This window comes from Acinonyx jubatus, chromosome C1, assembly GCF_027475565.1.
Source record: "Acinonyx jubatus isolate Ajub_Pintada_27869175 chromosome C1, VMU_Ajub_asm_v1.0, whole genome shotgun sequence".
Taxonomy (NCBI): Eukaryota; Metazoa; Chordata; class Mammalia; order Carnivora; family Felidae; genus Acinonyx; species Acinonyx jubatus.
The window spans coordinates 133,943,795-133,968,312 of NC_069381.1; the positions used below are offsets into that span (position 1 = coordinate 133,943,795).

The 24,518-nt window shown below is 36.8% G+C and overlaps 1 long non-coding RNA gene across 1 annotated transcript in view; it reads left to right on the plus strand.

The window, feature by feature from the left end:
- The first annotated feature begins 7,843 nt into the window (after window positions 1–7,843).
- LOC128314025 (uncharacterized) overlaps window positions 7,844–24,518 on the plus strand; it is a 70,396-nt gene continuing 53,721 nt past the window's right edge. Inside the window, exon 1 of the long non-coding RNA XR_008295331.1 lies at window positions 7,844–7,982. This is a non-coding gene — a long non-coding RNA (uncharacterized LOC128314025). The remainder of the gene's footprint in view (window positions 7,983–24,518) is intronic.

Genomic DNA, 24,518 nt, shown 5'->3' on the forward strand with positions numbered 1-24,518 from the left:
CCTGTCTACTTAGTACGGGAAAGCAAGTTAGTGTTTTCCTAACTAAGAACAACTGTATGCACACTTAAATGTGCTTCCTGTTTAGATGTCATCTTACCTTTATGAGATTTTACAACTTTATGATGGATCTGGAGTAATGAAGTTATCATAAACAGTGTAATTTTAAGGTAGATCTGTTAAAGTCAGATCTGCATACATAGGTTTCCTCTGCTGAGAGTAGAGCATTCCTATGAAACCTTTCATAAGCTGAAATGACATAAAGCAAAAGAGCGATTACCATTAATTTATATGGAAGCATTTCTAAGCATTTCCAGAGTCAAAAAATAGCCTCTCTCAGGCTTTTCTGATACCTTAGGATACATCTTGCTAACAGATGTACAAGATAAATCGAGATAAAGCACAGATGCTCACAGACACGAGAGTGTACAATGCTCTTTTCACACACTGAAAAGTATGTGGAAAGAGCCTTGTACATTCTTTTCCCATTGTATGTTCCTGGCTCCTTTGTTGTGAATTAATTGACCATATATGCATGGGTTCACTTCTAGGATTCTCTATTCTGTTCCATCAATTTATGTGTCTGTTTTTATGCCAACACCACACTGTTTTGATCACTGTAGCTTTGTAATATAGTTTGAAATCAGGAAGTGTGGTGCCTGCAACTTTGACCTTCTTTCCTAAATTGCTTTGGCTATTTGAGGTCTTTGGTGGTTGCATACAAATTTTAAGATTTTCTCTTTATGTTCTAATTTTTAACACAGTGATATAAAACTTATAAAAGAGTTTTAATACTGTGTTACTTAGGTTTGCTTATGAAGCAGTTCTTCATAGAATAAAGGATAAAATGTTTATAAAGGATAAACTTTCTAAAGTCTGTTTGTTGGTGAACCATGAAAAGAGAGAACATGTATTACCATACTTTTTTTTTAATTCATCAGGAACACAACACAAAATTTTCTGTATTTTAGTCAGTCCTACTGTGCAGAAAAAAAGAACCAATCTAGTCTGCCTACAGCTAATTCTGTTTTTATTGGAGACTTTCACAGTTGTTTGGAAGCAGAGGTATAAACTATGTGTTCACCACAGGCAATTCCAAGTATATTTCTGCTCCATAGGCTTCCTGTTGATATTTTTTTTAACATGACACTTTCTTCACCAATATTTATGTTTATGTTATCAGTACAAAAACAAATAATTTTATTTATCAAAATGTTTAAATTACAATGCCAGATGTTTTATTTTAGCAAAATGAACTACCATAACCTCTTGAATTTATAAATAAGAAAAATTGAACTACTGTTAGAATTGTCAGTTGGAAAGAGCTAATAACAAGGATATAGAATTCACATCACTTAACCATTTGCGAAGTTCTGCCAATAAGGCCAATACATTAGCAGTCATCACCTTCCTTTTTTTATGTACCCCAGAAAATTTTGACTTCAGCACGAGCAAAATTAATGTAGATTAATTTGATCTAAATGAAAAGCCTTGTTTTCAGAGACATATGAAAACCTACCATTTTAAGCTATGTTTGTCAAATTATCTTCTTTGGCACAGTCATCTATAAATAGCTCCTAACTTTTGAAGTAGATGCTAATGCTTCTTCAAGGGAGTTTCATCTCTGTTTTCCATGTATTTACTGATAGCATTACAATTCCTATAGTGGATAATAAATGACAAGAAGCATTTTGTGCAACTTAAAATTTCATCTTCTTTCTTGGCAAGCAGAAATTCATTAAGTTCCCATTAAAATATTTTAAAATATTTAATATTATAATAAAAATATTTTACTTAAAAATAAAACTATATATGTTATTGCAGAAGGCCAAAAAAAGCCCACAAGACATGAAAGGAAATATATATACATATATATATGTGTGTGTATATATATATGTGTGTGTGTGTGTGTGTGTGTGTGTGTGTGTGTGTGTGTATATATATTTAGTGGCTAAATGACTGGAAGGTAGAGTTCTACCAAACCATCCCAACTCATTTGAACACCACTCTAATAATAATGGGTGAAAAATTTAGGACAATGATAAGAAGAAGCAAGGACAAGTGCTTATTTGGACTGTCCAAGTAAACCTGGGAACATGATCTCCCCTATGTGATAGTCATTGCTGTTACTGGCTGTGCGTGGCTCAACTGAACCACACATGAGTCAAACAAAAGCATGATCACAAATTTAATTGGTCATGTATGTATTTTTGCATAAGTTATATTTTAATAAGTTTTCTTATTAAACTTATTTTCTTAAACTTATTTTCTTATTAAACTTATTTTCTTATTAAACTTATTTTCTTATTGAACTTATTTTCTGTGTGGCGAGAAGCATTACCTTTTGAATTACTTCAAGGGCTGGCATGACTTTGTCTGCCTATGCTAACCTCTCTCCCTCCCTGGTCACTCACTCTTCTCCATTGGCTGAGAATACAAGTAAGTTTGACTATTTGGGGATTTTTAAGCATACCTCTTGAAAAGATATTTGAAACCTTCGCCTTTTTGCTCTTTGGTATTCATATAGGATAAGGACAAGCAGATAGTAATGACAGCATCAATTAAGGAGTTAATAACCAAGGAAAGTCTGTCTGTGGCTAATTTAGTTTGAGCATTATAAGATTATATCAAGTAATATTTGTTGAACATATTAAGTAATATTTGTTCTATAAACAAGTCATTAGCTGGTTTTTCTGATACCCATGGTGGCCCTGGGTCAGTCTTGTTATCTCTTCAGCTGAATTTCCTCATCTCTTAAGTAGATATGCATTATTACCTAAAGAGTCTAGATGAACTTGAGTCTATTACGAATATTAGTGACTTTAGGGGAAACGTGTTTGTTATGAAAAACACGGCTTGATCTGAACAAATTGTTAGCCTGCTTGACCATAAATACCTTATACATATATATATATATTTTTAATTTCTTATTATCCCCAGCTGCACTGATGAGGAAACTGAAATACAGAAAATCCAGAGTAAATTCCACCAGGCCACACAGCGAGGTCTGATAGAGCCAGGAGTGACTTTATGAAATCCAGACCCTCAGACTAATGTTCTATCAGCCAGACCTCCATGTGAGCCCCACAAATGTAGGTAGAAATAGCTTTCCCTAAATGCTCATGAAGCAAATCAGAGCAATGCTTCATTTTATGTGACTTCTAATTTGAAATGCAAACAATTGCCAATTTGTTTGACTTGTATTTATAATTATTTCCTTGTGAATTACTCATCACTAAATGCTTTATAAATATTTTCTCTCTTTCCCAATGTCTATGGAATGATTGTAGCATAGAAAATATTGGCTTTTGAGAACTTATTAATATCTCCTTTTGAAATAACGTGTATTTGTAAGATAGAATAAAAGCATTTTAAAGAAACAAACATTGAATTCAAATTCCCTCTCATACAGTGACTCATCTGACGTGCTTATTAAGATGAAATGCATATTGACATTTATTTAAAGGTGCCCATTATATAACAAGTAGAAAGTAAAATACGTATATTTGAACTTACTAGAACAAAGCCTCACCCTCAGCTCTTCCTGATAGATTTTTTGACTGCACTAAGTTTGTGTAAGCTGAAGGCATCGCATTGTATACATAACAGAATCTGGTTTCACTTTTGCCATTAATGAAAAAAACAAGCTAGTGGCCATAATATGGCAGCATGCATCATATGCTTATCATAATCTCAACATTTAACTCGACATGAGGAACTCAGCCCTTTATTTCTCAGTTGTTTTTTTTGTTTTTGTTTTTGTTTTGTTTTGTTTTGTTTTGTTTTGAACATGAGACCTGATTTAAAGCATTTTCTAGATGGGAAAATAAATAGCCCTTTCCTCAGAAATTTACCAAATTCAGATTAGAATACAGAAGTAAGTAGCCTGAGTCAGAATATTATTCTCACACTGTGCTTGTAATCATTTGAATATCAAATATTTTTTAAGGAAGAAAGAAAACAGTATTTCTCCCCATTTTTGGTCCTGATTGCTACCAAATGACAGTTGTGTATGTGTTTTTCAGTCTTTGCTGTGAAAAAGTTGATATAAATTTAAAGCAGCCTAGATACCAAAAGTCCAATATCCTCTTTTAAAAACAGAAATTTGAAATTGTTAAATATTAACAGCAATCCCCTTAAGCAAGAGAGAAAGGGGAACCATTAGAAGAAATTCAAAGAGTAACACTCTTATTAAAGGGCCACGAGGGTTGACTTAGAAGATTAAAGAAAAATGTAAAAAGGAAAGCTGTATCTGTTGCAGGAAAATACCATGATAACCAAAGCTGCCGCAGTAATATAAACAGACTGAATAGAGCAACTTCTCAGTTTGCTGTAACAGAGGGAGAAAATGGCCCAGCTCATTTACTAAGGTAAGTATTATTCGGTGCAGAATGGAGTAATTGAAAAGCAAGTCCGTGGCCGTAAATATTATTTAAAATATCTTTAAGAAACACAATTTAAAGTGAGAAGGTGTGATAATCATCAAATGAATGTAGAATTTTGAAAAAATTTTATCCCAATCCTTACTTCCCCTCCCCAAATCTTAACACAGTAGAAAAAAGAGAGCGACTTAGATACAAAAGTCTCAACTCTATGCCCCCAAATGGGGACTCATTTTGTATGACTGACCCAGAAATGCACAGAGAGGGGCAAGATAACATAAAGAACAGGCTGAAGGCACAGGAGAATGCTCATTTTAAAAGGAAAATAAAAGATAATGTGAAACATGAAAAGCCACCTCATATGAGAGAGAAATTAAAAAGAGAAGTCAGGAATATGCAGTTTCCCATTCCCCTTACCTGATTCTTCTTGCCACTTCACTGGTTAAGTTTGATAGGTTGCAGTAGCTGGCATGGAAGAGGTATGCCTGTCAGCTGTTCACAATGCAGAATCTTGAAAAGGTCAGCATAGTAGCACTATGACAGGCCATGTAAGTCATTATGTGACTTATAACTCATTTGTAAGTAGAATGAGAACGAGAGCAAATTAATGTAAACTCTGCCATAAGACCTCTAAAAACATGTTAGTTGTATTGAAAGCTAGGTTTTCCTTTCTACCTAGAAAGACAAACATATTTCCTCCGTACGGGTGGCCTGTCTAGGAGCAGGAGAAATGGAAAATAAGTTCAATTTGCTGTGAAAGAGGCTTAAAGAAAAGATACTAGCGGCAGAAGGAAGGCAGTTTGGAGAGCAGATAGGTAATAAAATACATATACGGGGGGTGCTTGTGTTTAGGTTCGGGTTGGGGCCATTTGGACGCCACATCTTGATCAATAAAAACCTTGACATTCAAAGTCGTGTGTATTTAAGGAATATTAAGATAGTATTATCAAATAAAATATATCTATGAGTGTCCATATTTCTATTGCGATGGATCTGTTCACTGTGGAGCTTTATCTTACATTAAAATAGGCCTAATTTTATACCACTAACAAAATTTTCTTTTTTAATAAGTGAAAACTAGTAATGCAGTAATCCACATGTCTAGCACATTGGGAGTGCTGAAATGCCAAAGAAAGTTGCTGAGCATGCTACAGGTGATTGATACTGAGAAGTGAAAGAGTTAATTATCCATAATACCTTTTTTTCCCCCTCAGGCATCCCATTGTGCCTCTGTTACACACTTAGGCACGGTTCCTAATGGCAAAATCTATTAGAATGCACAACACTCTCCCAAGGGAGGTGGTGGAAATCCTGTCACTTGAGACATTTAAAACTATACTGGATAAAGCACTAGAGAGCTGTGAGTGCATGTGCTCCAACCCTCAAGATAGAATACATGACCTAATGGGTGCTTTTCCATCCCTTAATGTCTCTGATTCACTGGGTTTCTAAATAACTACCTCACATTTAAGTGGATCTAGAAGAACAGTCTATTTTTTCAATGGGAACTTGGTTTGGTCTATAAAGTGTCAAGACAGAGGTGACAAGACAAACCACAAGGGAATAGAGGAAGCCTCGTGGAAATTTAATTGATTTAGAAGAGGGTTGAGCAAACACAACAGTGTATTAGGGTTTAGCAAATGCCTCAACTTTTTTCAAATGTTTTCAGTTCAAGAAAACCCAAAACACATTTGGCTAAACACTTTTTCCTTGATTTTCAAACCCATGTGTATTTCAAGGGAAATTTAATCCATGTGTTTCTGATTCATTTACACTTAGCTCATCAAAATGTGGTTTCGTAAGACTCATTTGATGTCTAAGAAGCCTTGTGAGCTTTTTTATAAGCCTTTTTTCTTTGAACCAGGAAGTTGCTTTTTGCCAAGAGTCAATGGAACTTCAACCAGAAAAGAATCAGTTTTGTTTGGGATTTTGGATCCTCAGAGTTGGTGGGAGCTAATAAGCAGGGAAGGGAAGAGAGCCACTGATTCAGATAGAATGGACATTCCTATTTCTACTATATTACCCATTCAAATGACTTGAAAGAAAACCTCTATGCCCCCCCCCCTTAATTTGTAGTGGAAAATCCACCTCAGATCCTTGAAAACCTTATAGGAAACATAAGGATGAATTTTATTTCAGGATGCAATATTGTCATGTGTTCTGATAATTGTCCACTAATGTGTCTCTTGGTGATGAGTAATCAAGAGAGTCATGTCATATTTATCTCAGAGGCAGTTATAAAAAGTGACTCAAGAAGGTGTTTAGATTGGCCATCTTTCTGTAGTAAAAGAAAAAAAGCCCTCTGCCTAGTTTTTGTTTCTCTGTGCACAATACCACTGGTTCTTTAAACAAGAAATGAGACAAATAAGACTCAGTGAATGTGCTGATTCAGGTGCACACAATCCCCTATCTCATTGCCGGTATTCTTAAAGAGCATCTGGGGTAAGGAAACATACATCCGGTCCATCCGTCAAGAGTCTATGAGAAAGCCAACAATGTTTGCACCTGCAGGATGAATTACATCTTTGGTGAGTGTGGGAAGCTACATAATGAGACAGCTGAATGGCTGACACATTTCTTTTTCCTTGCTCCTACCATACTTTCTTTTTGCACTACCTTTCCTTCTCCTCATTCTTCCCCACCTTTACACCATCACCGATCACTGCTAGATAACAGAGCAAATGTGACACATTCATCCAAGGATGGGTTGACATGGTTTACACGTTGCTTTCATTTGGTTGTTCTTTGGATGAATTCTTCGTTGAGAACAAGATAATGAAAACCATACGGTCACTGAACACAAAATCTGCCGTCACTTTGGCTGTTCCCTTACAGCCCATTTCATTTCATAAAAAGCTGGTCCCTGAGTTTACTCCAGTGGAAGATCCCAACCAGGTGGAATCCTGCCCCCTATGGGTTTGGATAATTCAGCAAATGCGGCCAATTTAGTTCCTTGCCTGTCACCTGTACATCAGACAGCTCATGCTAGCCTGACATCGCTTTAGAAACACGGTCTTTTAAGTATTCAGAGAATTTTATTCAGGGACCTTCACTGGGGAAACTGAAGACAGAAGGCGTCTGAATCCTGAAGATAGGATAGGTGACAACTAAGAATGAAAAGAACATTGAAAGTTTCTTAACTCATGCTGACCTCAAATTTTGAAACCCTGCCTAAAGGAAATGAATATTTAGAATGTTACGGTGAATGAAGGTGAATGTGTATGTAGTCTCTGGGCTGAGTTTTGACAGTACACAGGAAAATTACAAATTTTTAACTGTGGCAGCCAGTTCAGACTACTACAGGTGTGAGGATAAAGAATTTGTCATTGATTCAACTTCCCATATCAGTGAGTGAAAAATCTCGAAGCAATACAGATACAGATGAGATGCTTGGCATTTGAACAAAAGAAGTTGATTTTTACTTTCTAATTTGTCACTTGTTTCCTTGCTTTACACAGACACCAAAGAGACATCTCAGCTCTATAAAGTCAGCTCTGAAAACACAAAGGTTAAAAACTACGATTTGTGGTTTAAGATACAAGAATGTTTTCTCTTCAGATTGACTGGGAAGACTTTCTCTTCAGACGGACAGAACTTATAAAAGTAAGTTCCAATCTATTACGTCTAATTTCATTTCCTTTCTCAAAGACAAGTAACCGAGAAATAAAAGCCACAGTCAGGGCTCAACGTGTAACTTCCATTCATGTTTCTGATGCTGAGGAATACTGCCAAATTCTTTTTCAGTACCAAGATACGTTTTGCCTTTAATTATCAGAAATCTTCATCATCGATCAGGCAGAGCAAACTTTGTATAAGAGAGTATTATTATGTCTCCCCGATTAGTACAGAAATGGAAGCAAAGTGATTAACCACAAAATATACACATGGCTGTGATTCACATTACTGAGAGATAGGAAAGAATCTAGAGGTATTTTGTAGAAACTCCTCGTTTCATGGGTAAAGAAACAAAAACCTGGAGAGCTTAGGGGACTTGTTCAAAATTGCCAGACTGGCATGTATCAGAGTGGATGTTAGAGTTTAATAAATCTCTTAAATACTAACCCAGTGCTATTTTCACAATCAAAACAATTTCTGTAGGAAGAACATATTCCTGGGATAGGCCATATCAGATAAGACTACAGAGATTCTTTGAATTTGAAAAGTTCTCATGATGTAGAATTCTCGTATTTAGAACAAATTAAAGTATAATTCTCTCACTGAACTGGATTTAAGAGCTCTAGAGTCCTGTATGTTTGCCCGTTTTACCTCTACCTCTTGGGAGGAGGACTCTAAGGCACCGTAGAAGAACACCACAAGTTCCTTGAGACAATGTCTTACAACCGTCAAAAATTTCTGGAATTGTGGAGGACAGACACTAAGGTTAACCCCAATGACCATAATATATCAGTTTGCTAAGGCTTCCATAACAAAATGCAATAGACTGGGTGGCTTAAGCAACAGAAATATATTTTTTCACAATTCTGGAAGTTAGAAGTATGAGATCAAAGTGTCAGCAAGGCTAATTTCTTCTCAAGCCTCTCTCTTTGGCTTGTAGATGGCTATCTTCTCTCTTCGTCTTCATATGGTCATTCCCCTGTACATGTCTGTCTCCTAATCTCTTCTTATAAAGACAACAGTCAGGTTGGATTAGAGCACAACCCAAGGACCTCATTTTAACTTAATTATATCTCTAAAGACCCTATATCCAAATGCAATTACATTCAAAGGTACTGGGGATCAGGCTTCCACAAATGGATTTTGGAGGAACACAGTTCAACCCATAACACCCACCTTCTTATGTTCACTACTTTCTTATAATCTCCTTTGAGAGTGGGTGAGAACATTGACTTGATTTTAACCAGTGGAATATGGCATATGTGATTGGAGTCACTCCCATGATTATGTAACATGTTTTAATAACCTGCCTGTCTTGTCAGCAGACTTGCTTTAGAGACTTTCTCTCTTATTGGCTTTGAAATAAAAAGAGGCCATCTTAGGAGGCCCACATGGGAAGAAGCTAAGGCCTGTAGCCAGTAAGAAGCTAACTCCCTCAATTTTTTAGTCAAAATAAATATGGATTCTGCCATCAACCTGAGTCAAGTTGGAAGTGAATTCTTCCTCAGTCGAACCTTCCAATGACAATCACAGCCTTCACCAACACCTTGAATGTGTGTCCTTACAGAGGACTCCGCCAAAACACAGCCTGAACTCCTGAGCCATAGAAACAGTGAAATAATAAATATATTTTGTTTTAAGCCACTAAGCTTGTGGTAATTTGTTACATGGTATAGAAAACTATTAAGTAAAAATCCTTGAGTGACTTTGAAGCATGCTATGGGTATAGGTAGAGGAATTTTGATAGCATGATAGAAAATGCCTAGTTTGGGCAGATATCTGGACAGTAAGGACGCTGTCACTGAGGGCTCACAATGAAGGGAAGAGTATGTTATTGAAAATTAGAGGAAGAGGGATTCTTGTTATACAGTGTAAGAAAGCTTACCAAAATTGTCTTCTATAGTTATATGAAAAACGGAAATGTAGGTGATGAATTCGGTAATACAGCTGATTTCTTTTTTTTTTTTTTTAACGTTTATTTATTTTTGAGACAGAGACAGAGCATGAACGGAGGAGGGTCGGAGAGAGGGAGACACAGATCCGAAACAGGCTCCAGGCTCTGAGCTGTCAGCACAGAGCCCGACGCGGGGCTCGAACTCACGGACCGCGAGATCATGACCTGAGCCAAAGTCGGCCGCTTAACCGACTGAACCACCCAGGCGCCCCATGCTTTCTAAGCAATGTGGTAGAGGTGCTGTCTTGTTTATTCTTGCTGATTGTAGTTAAAGATGAGAGAAATTGAGGGAAGAGTTACCAACAAAAAAAATGAACCAAGACTTGATGATTTGAAAATTCCCAGTCTCTGCAGATTGGGGGGAAAATCAATATTAAGAGATTCATTGTCAGAAATGTTTGCTCTGGAGAAAAAGCTGAAGGTGTGACTCTACAACCTTTTACTAAATCCTCAGAAAGGGGAAAAGTTTAGGATATTCAGTCACAAAAATGGGCCTATCGGGAGATAAACAATATGCCTCACAGATTTTCCCAATCAAATCATAAACATTCTGCTAAATTGAGTGTGGTGTTCCGTAGGCATTTTATCAGGACACCAGGGGAGAGGGATTATCTCAAAAGATCATGGGCCTGGTTTTTGTCTGAAGATGTGAACCCCGTAGAAATCCACAGGAGACCTAGAAAATACTTGAAATAATTGTTGCGATAAGGAGGTCACTATCACTATAGTTAAAAGTCTGTCTCTTGGTTTGCCTCCTCTCTTTCCCCTTTGCTCATTTGTTTTCTTTCTTAAATTCCACATATGAGTGAAATTATATGTTGTCTTTGATTGATTTATTGCACTTAGCATATTATGTAGCTCCATCCACATCATTGCAAATGGCAAGACTTCATTCTTTTTTTGACTGAGTAATATTCCATTGTATAATTGTGTGTGTGTGTGTGTGTGTGTATAGACAGTATATATACATATAGACACTATATTTATATCTATATCTATTTATATCTATATATACATGACAACAAATCAACAAAACCAACAAAAAACAGTACAGTATGAAAAAAGAATGTCAGACTACCACAATTCTACTGACAGGAGGTACTGATAGAACTACTTAGCTGAAAACCTGTGCACCTTTCATGAAAAAAGAAGAGTGACTTAAGGGGTGCCTGGGTGCCTCAGTTGGTTGAGCGTCCAGCTTCAGCTTAGGTCATGATCTTGTGGTTTCTGAGTTCGAGCCCCGTGTTGGGCTCTGTGCTGACAGCTCAGAGCCTGGAGCCTGTTTTGGATTCTTTGTCTCCCTCTCTCTCTGCTCCTCCCCCACTCGTGCTCTCTCTCTCTCTCTCAAAAGTAAATATTAATTTTTTTTTAAAGAAGAGTGACTCAAAAAGCAGAACTAAGAGCCATAGCAGGGAGCCTAGAGCCACAGAGAATTATTCCCAGTCCTTAAATTCTAATCAAGAAACTCCAAACATTTGCTTGGCTGGATTTCAGAACTTATTTCTGTGTCCCGCCATTTTATATTGAATTTTTTAGAGGCAGATAACTGTGTCTTTAGTGTTACAGGAGAGAAAGGCCTGAAAGCTAACTATTCTTAACAATTATACCCAGAAATCTCATTCTTACCTGATTTAAATAATGAGTTTTTGAATTTTGAGCTGGTGCTAAACAAGCATAAGACTCTTGGAAACTTTGAAGGTGGTGAATTTATTTTCCATGTTGAAAGGACGTTAATCATTGATGTGGTCAACAAGGAAAGATGACCCTGAAGAGTCCCACTTTGTTATTTTATTTTATTTTATTTTATTTTATTTTATTTTATTTTATTTTACTTTATTTTATTTTATTTTTTTTAATGTTTATTCATCTTTGAGAGACAGAGAGAGACAGAGCGTGAGTGGGGAAGCAGCAGAGAGAGAGGGAGACACAGAATCGGAAGCAGGCTCCAGGCTCCGAACTATCAGCACAGAGCCCAACGCGAGGCTCGAACTCACGAACTGTGAGATCGTGACCTGAACTGAAGTCGAATGCTTTAACTGACTGAGCCACCCAGGTGCCCCAAGAGTCCACTTTCAACCCCCTGTATAATCCCCTCTTCAATTGGGGGTAGGGCCTATAACTTATTTCTTTTTTATTTTTTTAAGTGTATTTATTTTGAGAGAGAGACAGAGAGTGAGCAGGGGAGGGGCAGAGAGAGAGGGAGACAGAGAATCCCAGGCAGCCTCTGCACTGTCAACACAGAGCCCGATGCAGGGGCTTGCCCTCATGAACTGAGAGATCATGACCTGAGATGAAATCAAGAGTCAGATGCTTAACTGACTGAGCCACCCAGGCACCCCTGTAATTTGCTTCTAACCAACAGACTGCACAAGGCGATGGAATGTCACTCCTGAGACTATGTTACATTACATTAGAATTATCTTGCTAAAAATCTGTCAACAGCCTGAATCAATTTGTAAGTAGACTGTCCCTAGGCAAGCCTTCAGATAAGAAACACTTGCTTATTAACCTTTTTGTGTGTCCTCTAACCTATACGTGGACATGTTGTCTTCAAAACCAGGAGATTGTAAACTTTTCAAATTAGGGATTATGGCTGTCATTTCTACCCCTGGCACTTGGTAAGGTGGTAGTGGGATACACTTGAGGGAGTAAATAAAAGGGCCGAAGCTTTTCTTCTCCAGTAATCTCAGCAAGTTCATTCTTTCCATGCTTATAACATGGGTGCCCTAGCTGCAGGTATAAAATGGAGATAAAATGCTATAGATGGAAGATAAGGATACAGTTCTTCTCTAAGTTTCTTTTTTTGTTAGCACAGAGACATTTTCCAGAATCCCATAGGACAGCGACTCCATGCATCTCATTGGCCAGTTCTGGATACCATGCATACCTAGGCCAACTGCAACCTGCTAAGACCAATTACAATACTCTTGAGTTCCTGGGGAATAGATGGTGGATACATGTGAACAAAATCAATGTCTACCAACATGAGAAAAAAGTGTGAATTCTCTGTTGTCTATACAAACAGTTGTATCTTCTTCAAGAAAATAACACAATTTTGCAAGTTATCTGTATCATAAAATGACCAACATAGACATTTTGGTGCTAATATTAATTAAGCACCTCCCGTAGACAGTGGTCTAGAAGCTAGGGATACATCAGTGGACAAACAGCTGAAACCTTCTACGTCAAATAAATTAAGTCACAGGCACTTGGGTGGTTCAGTCGGTTAAGCATCTGACTCTTGATTTTGACTCAGGTCATGATCTCATGGTTCCTGGGATCAAGCCCGTGTCAGGAGCTATGTTGACAGTGAGGAGCCTGTGTGGGATTCTCAATCTCTCTCTCTCTCTCTCTCTCTCTCTCTCTCTCTCTCTCTCTCTCTGCCCTCCCCTGCTCACACTCTCTCTATAAACAAATTTTAAGAAAAAGCTTCAAATAATGGCACATATAGATGGTATAAAAGATAAAATTTCTAAAAGTAAAATTTAGAGGTGGCTTGGCTAGGGTGGAAATGGGCTGTTTGACAAAGGGTAGCCACATGTACATCACTGGAAGAACTGTAAGTGGTACAGGCTGACCTGAATTCATACTTGTTTAAATAAGAAGAGATACCCCCACTGCACCCCTGTGACCATTGCACTTGCTTTGAATATCTCTCTCCTTCCTTAATATCTCTAATCTGTTCTTCACTATTGGCCGCTTCCCATGAGCACTTCAATGTGCCGAAGATTCTCCTATTTTAAAAATTACTGAACAAACACATAAACAGTAATGGCGCCCGCGTAGGGCTGCACTGTCTGTGTAAGGCACACCTCCAAGAGGAGCCAGACCCAGACTACAGTATAGGTAGCTGCAGTACGGTGTCCCTGAAATCTTCCTCCTGTTTCAGATGCTTGCTCTAGCTATGGTCTCATTTTTCTGTCTCTCCTCTCAGTGAAGAACTCTAAAATACTTTTTCCATACTAGTTGTATCTTCATTTTCTCCTCCTGTGTATTTCTAAGATTACTGCCATCTGGCTTTTACTCCACCACTCCTGCAAGACCAGCAATGGCATCTTCTTACTAAACCAAGGACCCCTTTCAGTCCTTATGTTGTGTGACCTTTTGACAATATCGGATTCTCTTTCTTGAAATATTCTCTTCCCATTTCACATACTCCCCTGGCTCCTTTAATCTCTCTCCTCAACTCTTCCTTCTCAGCCTCCTTGGGGATTTCTTGCAGTTCTGTGATGCACTATGTTCTGCTCTGGGCTCCTTTGTCTTGTCATCCATGTGATGCAGATAGAGCAATATAGACTGGGTAATCAGAGTCTTGTTGGCCTTTTTCTTTTGGCACATTAAAAGTTATTAAGGGGTGCCTGGGTGGCTCAGTCCGTTGAGCATCTGACTTCGGCTCAGGTCATGATCTCACAGCTCATGAGTTCGAGCCCTGTGTCGGGCTCTATGCTGACAGCTCAGAGCGTGGAGCCTGCTTTGGATTCTGTGTCTCCCTCCCTCTCTGCCCCTGACCTACTCGCATTCTTTCTCTGTCTCTTTCAAAAACAAATAAACATTAAAAAAAAGTTATTGAGGGGCGCCTGGGTGGCTCAATCAGTTGTGTCCATCTCTCGTTCTTGGCTCAGGTCATAATCTCACGGTTCATGAGTTCAAGCCCCATGTTGAGCTCTGTGCTGACAGCACGGAGCCTGCTTGGGATTCTTGTGCTCTCTCTGCCTCTCCCCTGCTCACACACATGTTTTCTCTCTCAAAAATAAGAAAATAAACTTAAAAAAAAGTTACTGGCATATTTTGGTTATTTCAGTACAGCTAAACCATGCTCAGTTTCATCTAATTATGAACTTTGAAGTTGATATTTTTGAAATGAAGTGGATAGATAACAGATTGGTCTATCCATATCTGTATCTACATTTATGCAACAATTATCTCTAAGACACTGTGATCTGATACCTACCTGAAATATACTAGGTGCTGGATAAGTAACCACTGAATAAATTAATGATTATAATTTTTAGGGAAGATTATAGGAAATATAAAATCATGATCATAAACTGTAAAATATAGATGTATAATGGTAAAATATCTCTGAAATGTGATTCAATGATTTATTTTCTACCTCAAAATATTTTAAGTGCCTATTTTGCATCAATAATCTGGCACTTTGGAAGACTATGATTTTACATGTAATATGATATGGATTATTTATACTGTTCAGACCTGAGGTTAAAAATCTAACACATCTTGTGTTTTGTGGCATGTTCTTGGCCACAATTATAAGAAGAAAAACAAATAAATAGAGCAGGGAGATTTGATTATTGGACATTTAGATATAAACTAATAGAAGACACCAAATTATTTTAGGGTAAACTGAGACTATTCCATTTATGATTTATGAGCAAGGAAGATAACTTAAATTTACTGAAATATCAAATAAAATATGAAGTTGAAAAATTACATCCTTATATTTTTTAAGCATAAAGAGGAAGAAAAATGATTCAGACTTCTAAACTTCGAGCCCAGCTTCCCAAGGGTCAGTTAGACATTTTTATTAAAAGAAAAAAAAAACCACAACATAATACATCCATTATTCTTTCATTTTGCAAAATGTCAAACTCCATGTGATCCTTTTAATTTCTATGGGTGTTCTAAACAGATTCTAGCTAGAGATGCAGCTGATACACAGCTTGGCCAGTATAGATCAGAATGTGCATAAAAAGCCATGGTGACTTACACCACAGTATCCAAAACCCTTGAATTTGACAGATATAATAAAACGAAAGTTTCCTTTCTCTCGCATTTCCCCTCACTAACATACCTACCTTTTGCCCAATTTTGTCTCATGAAAATGATTTTTGTGTCTAAAGGTTACGGGCTCCACAATGGATCTGTGCTACTCTTTCACTTCCTGGAGCTGAGGAAAGGTCACGAGCAGTTCACTACTTATTCCTTGAGTAGCCAAATTGGTATTATTCTCTGAAGTTGTTCATGAGAGTAAGACAACACGAGGGCGAGATTAGAGAATTTCATCTGAAATGTACGGCTTCCTTCTGTCTCCTCTCTGACTGCCCAGGGCTAGAAGTCACTTACTCGCGTTCATCTTAACATGTGAGATTTTGAACAATTCTTAGATGCGTTGAATAGACTGATCAAACGTTACGCGTTTAAAAGTGAATAAACTTTATTCCACCTCCACAGCGGAGAAAGCTAATGACTTAAATGTGGAAAGCCAGTCTTTTTTGTTATTGTTTTTTTTTTCCCTTCACTTATCAAAAACCACAAGGATTTCCTGTTTCATCATTCTCTACGTCTACCTGTCGTGGTGTAAAGGTGAAATGCCTGAATATTAAGCCATAATCAATCATTGTACACACACTAATTACTTTCTGTCCTCCCCCTTCCTTGTCCTCATGGTCCAAAGCAGGTTTTTGAGACTGAGTACATTCATCTGAGCTGTTAGCTGCTACGCTCCACTGCATCCTCGTATGATCTGCCTGGTCCAGACCCCTGGAGAAAATTTGTGCATGCATACTGTATGTGAACTTTAGATAAATAAATAAACACGCGAAACAGCTCCCAGATAATTGAAAGTGAATGAAGGAGGGAGCAAAAAGAAAACAATTTCTCTGGGGATAAGCAGCTAAGGTGGCAGGTATGATTAAAATCCATATGATTTATGGGTAGGTGGATTACTAACATGACAACCCTGTTAGTGTTTGTTTGTTTTGGTGCATTTGACAATAAAGTTTTGTTGTTGTTGTTGTGCTTGCTGTGGGTTTTGCTCAGGAGTTAGCCACTCAGGAATTCCTAGTGCCTGACTGAGCAGTAATTTAGCAAGCTCTCTTGTGCTCTTTTCCTGTCAGCATTAACATGTCAATTCATTTTAATAGTCTGGGCATGCTCAGTGGGCATGCATTTTCTCAGTAGGTATCCCAGGAGCCCACCCCGTGGTGCAGAAATGTGTTATAGCTTGTCTCAGACCTCGGAGACTTCAGCAGGTTTATTTTCATTATGGCCAAGTATATTTGTTAAAATGAAGCCAAAATAATATATAAAATCAAGACCTTAACAAACGAAATAGGTTATGTATATTTGATTGGTAATTTAAGCTCTTTCAAAGATTAGGTTGTACAATCTTTCTTTACACAAAATTATTACATAGGAGAGCTTTAAAAAATATGTGCTGTCACTGCCTCTAGTTTTTGGAAGTTAAATGATATTCTGTCACAATGGGAATTTTCTGTAATCATGATTAATAGTTGAAGTGGCTTTTATATTAAATAAGAATTTGCCTAGTATCTTTCTTATTAGAGTGTTTTCAAAATAGATTTTTATCTAATGTTCTGTCTATAAGTAAGTAGATGAATGAATGAAAAAAATAAGTAAATAAGTACACACACACATATATACACACACACTCAAAACAAACTACCCGGTAGGAGTCTTGGTCTTCATAAATCTGTACCTCAATTGTCAAATTTAGGTCTCAATTTAAACCCAAATTTCAGATGTGTTAGAAAAATACCTTGACAGACAGAAAGGAAGTGAAAGAAGAAAACTCATTCCACAGCCCAAACAGAATTCAATTCACGATTGCAGAAGAGTTGACGATTTATGCCATTTATACAAATTACTGCTTAAAAAAACCAAGACTTTGAGGGCATGCTTGAAAGCAGCTGAAAAATTCAATGTGTTGTACTGTTGACACATTTTGGATCTCAGGATTTTTTGAACTGCTGAACAATTCTGTAACATTGAGAGTAAAAAAAAAAAAACAAAGTTGTGAGATATCAAGATAGAGAATTACATCCGCTTTTTCTTTGAATTCTCGTTTTCAACTTTTTTTTCTTTCCTTTTCATCTCTTTTTTCTTAACCCTGGGTGTCAAGCTTTGTCTATTCGATTATGTAAGGGCAGTGAGTTGACTGTATATAGGCTCAGACGATTTTTCTGTGGTGCAGTTGGTGGGAATGGCCAGACATTCACGCATCATTACATGATCCAACAGAATTCTGTTTAGAATTTAGAGTTCCACGCACAGATGTCTGTTACCCTTATACCACAGCCATACCCTTGTATCCCACAAAACATTCTTTAAAACGATTTAAAGTAATATTTTTGTAAACCATTTTGCATATGAAACATTTTAGAAATTCTTGACACAAACTTTCAGAATTTTCCGGCTATTATCTTTACCTCTTTTCAGTTTTAACCACGGATAGTGACAAGTTACCCATTAGCAAGAGTTCCCTTAATGCTTCAGATCTTCAGGGATTCAAAATCCAGACCTGGAATGTTTAAGCAAATCAGCAATTTTAAATAATTGTAACAAAAATTTAACTGCTATCATCATTCATAGAAAGTTACAACTATTGTGCTTGCTAGGGTCCAAAAATAGTCACTGAACTCAGGAAGTTGCTGATCATAAATGCTTATTCAGGTCAGGAGAAAATGTTTTCCATATTCTGTATGTAAAGGCAAAGTGGAGAGATAGAGGGTAATAGGAAGGGATACAGAGCAGATTAGGTGGGTGAGAAGGCAGAGGTCAGACGAGATGGAGTGACTCTCCTTCCTGACACAGTATTCTGTGGTTTGCCATCACTCTGCCTCGTTCAAGAACCCCTACAGTTTTCTCTCTGCTCCTCGTCTCACTGAGTACACAAATGCATCTCGGGGCGTACATCAGTCTGTATACTGGCACGTTCACCTTAAGGAGACTAGACACAAGAAAAATGAAGGAGCAAACATATCCCTTATCTCCTGAATCTTAAATTATATCCACTCTTTATGGTTCCTCTGAAGTTTGCATACCGGGCAAAACTTGAGTTAGCATTTAGTCTGTTTGCCAAGAAGAGAAATGACACTTTTGTCCTAAGTGGATACACCTTAGCGCACAAAAACTTTGTTCATGTAAAATAGGGTGGAAAAAGCCTTTCATCTGCAAAGTGCTTTCAGACTTTCAATGAGAGGTACTCTATTTTCATGAGTCTTCTTACACATTCATTAATATTATTATAAAAAATAATTATAATTATAATAAAACAAAGTAGAGAATATATTCTGCCTGTCAACTCTCTCTGTGTTCAGTACGCAATGGATTACCTGGTGGTAAGTAATAAATTCCCTGGCTTATGTTTTTAGTCAAATACAGTACTTCCAATTTTTTTAAGTAAAATGTTTTTGCAGACAGTTTATGATTTGTATAGTTTATGATTGATAATGTTTATTAATAGAACTCCAAATCTCTGTCTCTCTCTTGCTCTCCCTTACATACACATACTCACACTCCCACCCCTGCATGCACACTCTTCAGGGCTCATTCTAATCTAATAAGGATTATTTTCAAGGCATTCCAGACATCATGTTCCAAATTATTATTCTATAATCCTTGTTTTTCTGCTGAAGATAAAAGGAGGGTGTGTTTAAAGAACCATTGCTTGGAAGTCTCTTTTAGTTAAATGTTAAAACAGTAAAAAAAAAAATTAGCTGTGAAATATATAAGAAGGTTCTATGGGATTTTGAATGAATCCTTCTAACATTCAAAGTGTTTATATATATTGTGTGTGACTAGAATAATGGAAGCAGTAGAAGGTACCATATTTTAATCAATTTTCAGAATTATTTTGAATAGGACTTTAACTTTAGAACTAATAAAAATGTAGCACATAAATATCCAATAGCTAAAATATACTACCTAATCATTTGCTTTTTATGGAAATAGGGGTAGGAAGAGTAAAATTATTAATTCCTTTACATATCTCTGTCAATTTCTTTTACTCTTAGGATTTATGGCTTCTTTTTTTTACAATGAATCTACTTTTCAAAGAATTACTTATTCTTTGAGAACTTTACAAAGGCATTCTACATGATTTATTTTCATATTATTTATACCAAATGTGTAAATTATGCACTAATGATGGTAGCATCTTTGTAGTTCTTTTTAAATATGGATGAAATATGAGGTTTCTTCCAAGGTACAAACGTCATTAAGGGCTCAGGTGGTTAAAATCAACATGAAAAATACATGTTGCATTTTCTCCCCTTAAATGCAATAATGTAATCAGATTTCGTCATCTTACCTACCTCACTTACAGCTTTATGGAGATTAATTAGTTTTTAGACCCCAGTCACATGATCTTCTCTGACTGTCATTTAGCTGGCTGACTAGAACCTGTAAGCTGTGTCCTGCCCCAAAGGAGAGATTAAATTTTAGTACGTTTGTCTTCTTTCTTTGATTTAAAGGGGTTTTTGAAGTTATGATTTAATTGTATTTCGTTGTTAATTGGAAATGTATTGCAACCTTGTGGTGGTGGAAAGTAAATATTTAAATAATTGTAAATAGGTAAAACAAGACGTTATCCCTATTTTGCTATAAAGGACGTTTATTACACTGGCACCTAAAACGTAGCTTTTTACTATTTATGATGCAGATGTTACAAGCATCCAGATGAATTATCTACAGCAAACTTCAACCTCACAGAGGAAGTTACTCGGGTGAGTTAAGAACACTGGTAACTTGTGGTCCCAAGACAAGTTTCTAAGGTCAAAACGAATGTGGAATTTTTAAAAATTACTCAGGAATTTACTAACTCACACACCAAGAACAAAGAAAAATTATGATGACTTAGGGCCAAATTTTGGTTAAACAACAACAACAACAACAACAACAACAACCACCATCCACAAATGCAGAAAACTTGTAAGAACAACAAAAACTTCCTAATTACCAATTTGTTACTCAATGAGATAGTTTCTGTGGTGGCTGTTAAACTTCTTACACGGTCTCTGATGACACTGAGGAGGTAGGCTGAAAGACCACAGCCTCAGTTCTCCTGTTGGGATACTGACAGTGGATTCTCAGTGTGGAGCAAGAAGAAGAAAATGTTGATCTGCTTTCCAATAAGCGGTTAAAGAAAGAAAAGCAACCTTGTCTGCTACGGTTGTTAAAACGTTGATATTTCTAGCTGGGCTCCTCCTTAAGGTGTAATGAGAGATTTGAAGTGCGGTGCGTTCCCCTCCTTCACATCACTAAACCAGGGAACCACAACTCCCCGTAGAGTTTCAGGGAGACATAGGACCAAGTGGCTTAGTTATCCGTAACTCCTGAGCAGTTGGTTCAGAACTGGAGACACAGGGGCATAGATGCATGGTGAATGTGTGACCGTCTGGCGGCTATTTGACTACAGATTTCCTTTCATGGGTACATAACAATAAACAGCCACTCTGCTTAAGAGAGAACTTGATTCCGTAAACACATGGAATTTCCTGGCTCTTGAATGAAGACACCACAGGATTTTCACTGCTCAGGTGTTACTGGACTCAGTGCTGCTTCGGGAACCAAAATTATCTATTTCTCTCGCCTGTGGAGTTGGATCATTGCCTTTGGCAGTAACCCCAGACTCCTGCAATGATGAAGACATCCCTCCATGCCTCCATAGAAAATAGCACCAACGTGGATGCCATTAGAAATACTCAACTGAGTGTATGCTGAGAAACTTGTGTCATCTATACCTTGCATGAAGAGGGAGGCGTGAGAAGGCCAGTATAAGTTGAAGCCAGTACCCTTGAATGAGAATTACGAAGTTATCTAAAATCTCTTTGAGGACACCAATACAGTATTTTCGGGCTCTTTTTTTTTCCCAACGCACTGTTCATCCACTTGTGCTTCCTGCCTGACTTTGGCAATGAGAAAATAATCGCTCCACTCTATGCCTGCCTTCAAAGATTGTTTAAATAATTAGAAGGGAGATAAATTATGTGCAAGAATCGCAATACTCATCCTGGAGCATTTTTATAAATAATAGATTTGATAAGCTTTATATTCATTTTCTTCATAAGGCCTGTTGGAGAGTAAATTCCATTTCAGATTCCCAGTTTGTAAACAACAAAACCCAAGGCAAGAGATGGATGACAGGATAGCCAAAATCTTCTGCAGATTCATTGGTCCCATCATCCTCTCTCTATTATCCTCAGGAACTGCCTCATTCTGTTTGAGTTTGTTACCAGGAAACATTGGTTCCTTATATACCCTATAACATTCTTTCAGTCCTATGCATAGATATCATGCATACCATTATCCTACATTTGGATTAAAGATAATAGAAAAAATATTCTCCCATTGCCATGTAAACATTACATATCTAATTAGTCGTCTCCAGTGATGGTGTAGTTTCAGAGTTATACCTGCATAGTTACATTCTTTATTGGCACCTGTGAGTTGCCCCTCCCCGTCTCCCACAAAACAGACCTATTCCAGCAGGGGTAGAGGGTAAGGAACTCTCCTTCCCCCACCCTCCAACCACCACCATCCATAGAAATTATTATAAATAAACAAATGCCTGAATATATCCATTTCTATCACCAGTAGGCTGCATTCCAAGCCAGGCATGTTGATCCTGGGTTTCTGCTCCATTGATAAAAGGGGATATAGCATTTTTGTTCCAGCCCAGAGCCGTCCAATGTGCTCTTGTAAGGCAAGTTTCCATGTTGAGTGAATAAGGATCATTGTTTCCTACATAATGAGCCTCCTCTCCTTTGGCTCCAGTGAAAGGCTGCCACCACACTGGCTAAGAAATAGTCCTGTTTCACCGCCAAGTGTCTGCTGAACACAGTGTGGTAATGGAAATGATTTTCTTATCCATCATTACATGACTGGCACGTGAATAATTTTGCCCACCAGGTCACCATGTCACATCAGCTGTGGTAACCAGGCTCCATCAAATGTAAAAACTATACTGCTCCTACAAAATGATCACTTTTACCAGAAAAATCAAGAACTGTCTTTATTTCTACTCCCCTCCACTCTATACATTGAAGATACTAGTTTCAGAGATGAATAAGAAAAGCCAATCAAGTGTATTAACTGAATTCATATCATAATTGAAAATATATACATTTGCAAGTTTTGTATCTGTTTCTGGCCAGCATAGCCAAACTAAAGGTCCAGACATTAATACTAGATCCAGTTCACTAATATTTATTGCTCTAAATCCAATCTATATTAGCATGTCAGCCCTGTATCAGAGCAGAAGACAGCAGTATTTATGATTATTAGTACAATATTGAATCATCCTGAACCAATTACTGATCCAATTACTGTGTCATTATTATCTTCTGAATAGGGCTTGATTTTTCTGTGATAAATATGATGCAATTAAACCACCTTTTTACATAATAAAACACTGCAGGTGTTTATTCTTAAGAGTTCACAGATACCAACAACCAATAGATTTAATTAAAAAAATCCTTGATATAAGTGTGAATTTCATTAAATTTTTCTAACTTTAATGTACATTTAAAGTGTATCTTATTGAAAGATACAATTGTGTAATCTCTTGTCTGGCCATTATTTAGAAACTATACTAACTTTCAGACCAAACAAATATTAACATAGTTGCTTAATATTCTGATTAAAAATGTCATTTATTCAAGGCATATAAACATTAACTGAATTACTAAAAAAAGTTTTTAGAGATAAACACATTACAAAAAAGACTAATAATGAGAGTAATTGTACATATGCAAATTTAAAGCTGGCTTTTCCACTGCATATTCAAATATACTATTATTTGAATGACCCATACTTCAAAAAATCTGAACATTAATAACTCTAAAAATCTTCCTATATAAGACAAACATCATTACATAGAAAAACAATGTTTGAACTCAGTATTATTTTTAACACTGGAAATAACCCAAGAAATTGTCTTAGTTCTTGAAGTATTTCTTCTCTTCTCTCTTCCTAGCCCCAAATTTAAAATCAATTTTTACATTTAAAGGGTTGGAAAGCAATGACCAATAACAGCGTTATCATTTTTTTGGATTTTACAAAAATATTTTGATGATTATAATAATCAGTTTGATATATTTTAAAGCACTATAGCTCAAGTTAAATTGCAGATTTTTTTGTAGAAGTGAACAACATCAACTATCAATTTTCCAAGACTTTCACATAAATCAAACAAGAATTTCATGACTTTATAAAAAAAATTGGATTAAAAATAATAGATTCAGAAAGAAAACTACCTTGACAGGTTCAATTTATTGCCAAATGGACTTATTATACTATTTCTGTCCTGGATTTGTATTGACACCTTTTGGAACAAGACAATTTGATATAAATCATAGCCTACCTATCAGGCTGGGAGCTGTTTGACTAATTTCACTCAGCAGTGAAATAGTGGTTGGCCACCGATACCTTGTATAAAGTTCTTCTATATGTGGTTGTGTAATGTGTGTATTTACTGACTGCATTATTGCAATTAGCCAAGAATTTCAAAGTGGTTGCTAACATATAGCTTTTATCATACACCTTGCTCTTGGCCTGTCTAGGTAATTATAGAAAGTTTGTTTTTGCCTTAAAGCTATAATTATACAAATTATAGTATTTATCCTCTTTAATCTTCTCTCTGTCTCTGTCTCTGATTCTCCCTCTCTCTTCCCCCTCCCTCCTTTCGTGTCTAGTTCTAAATAGGAGGGAGTTCCCACTTTTATTGCCAGCATTTCAATAATTGTAGATGTGCTCGTGTAGAAATCAATTGATAATTCTGAACACCTACCATCAATATCCAATTTTCT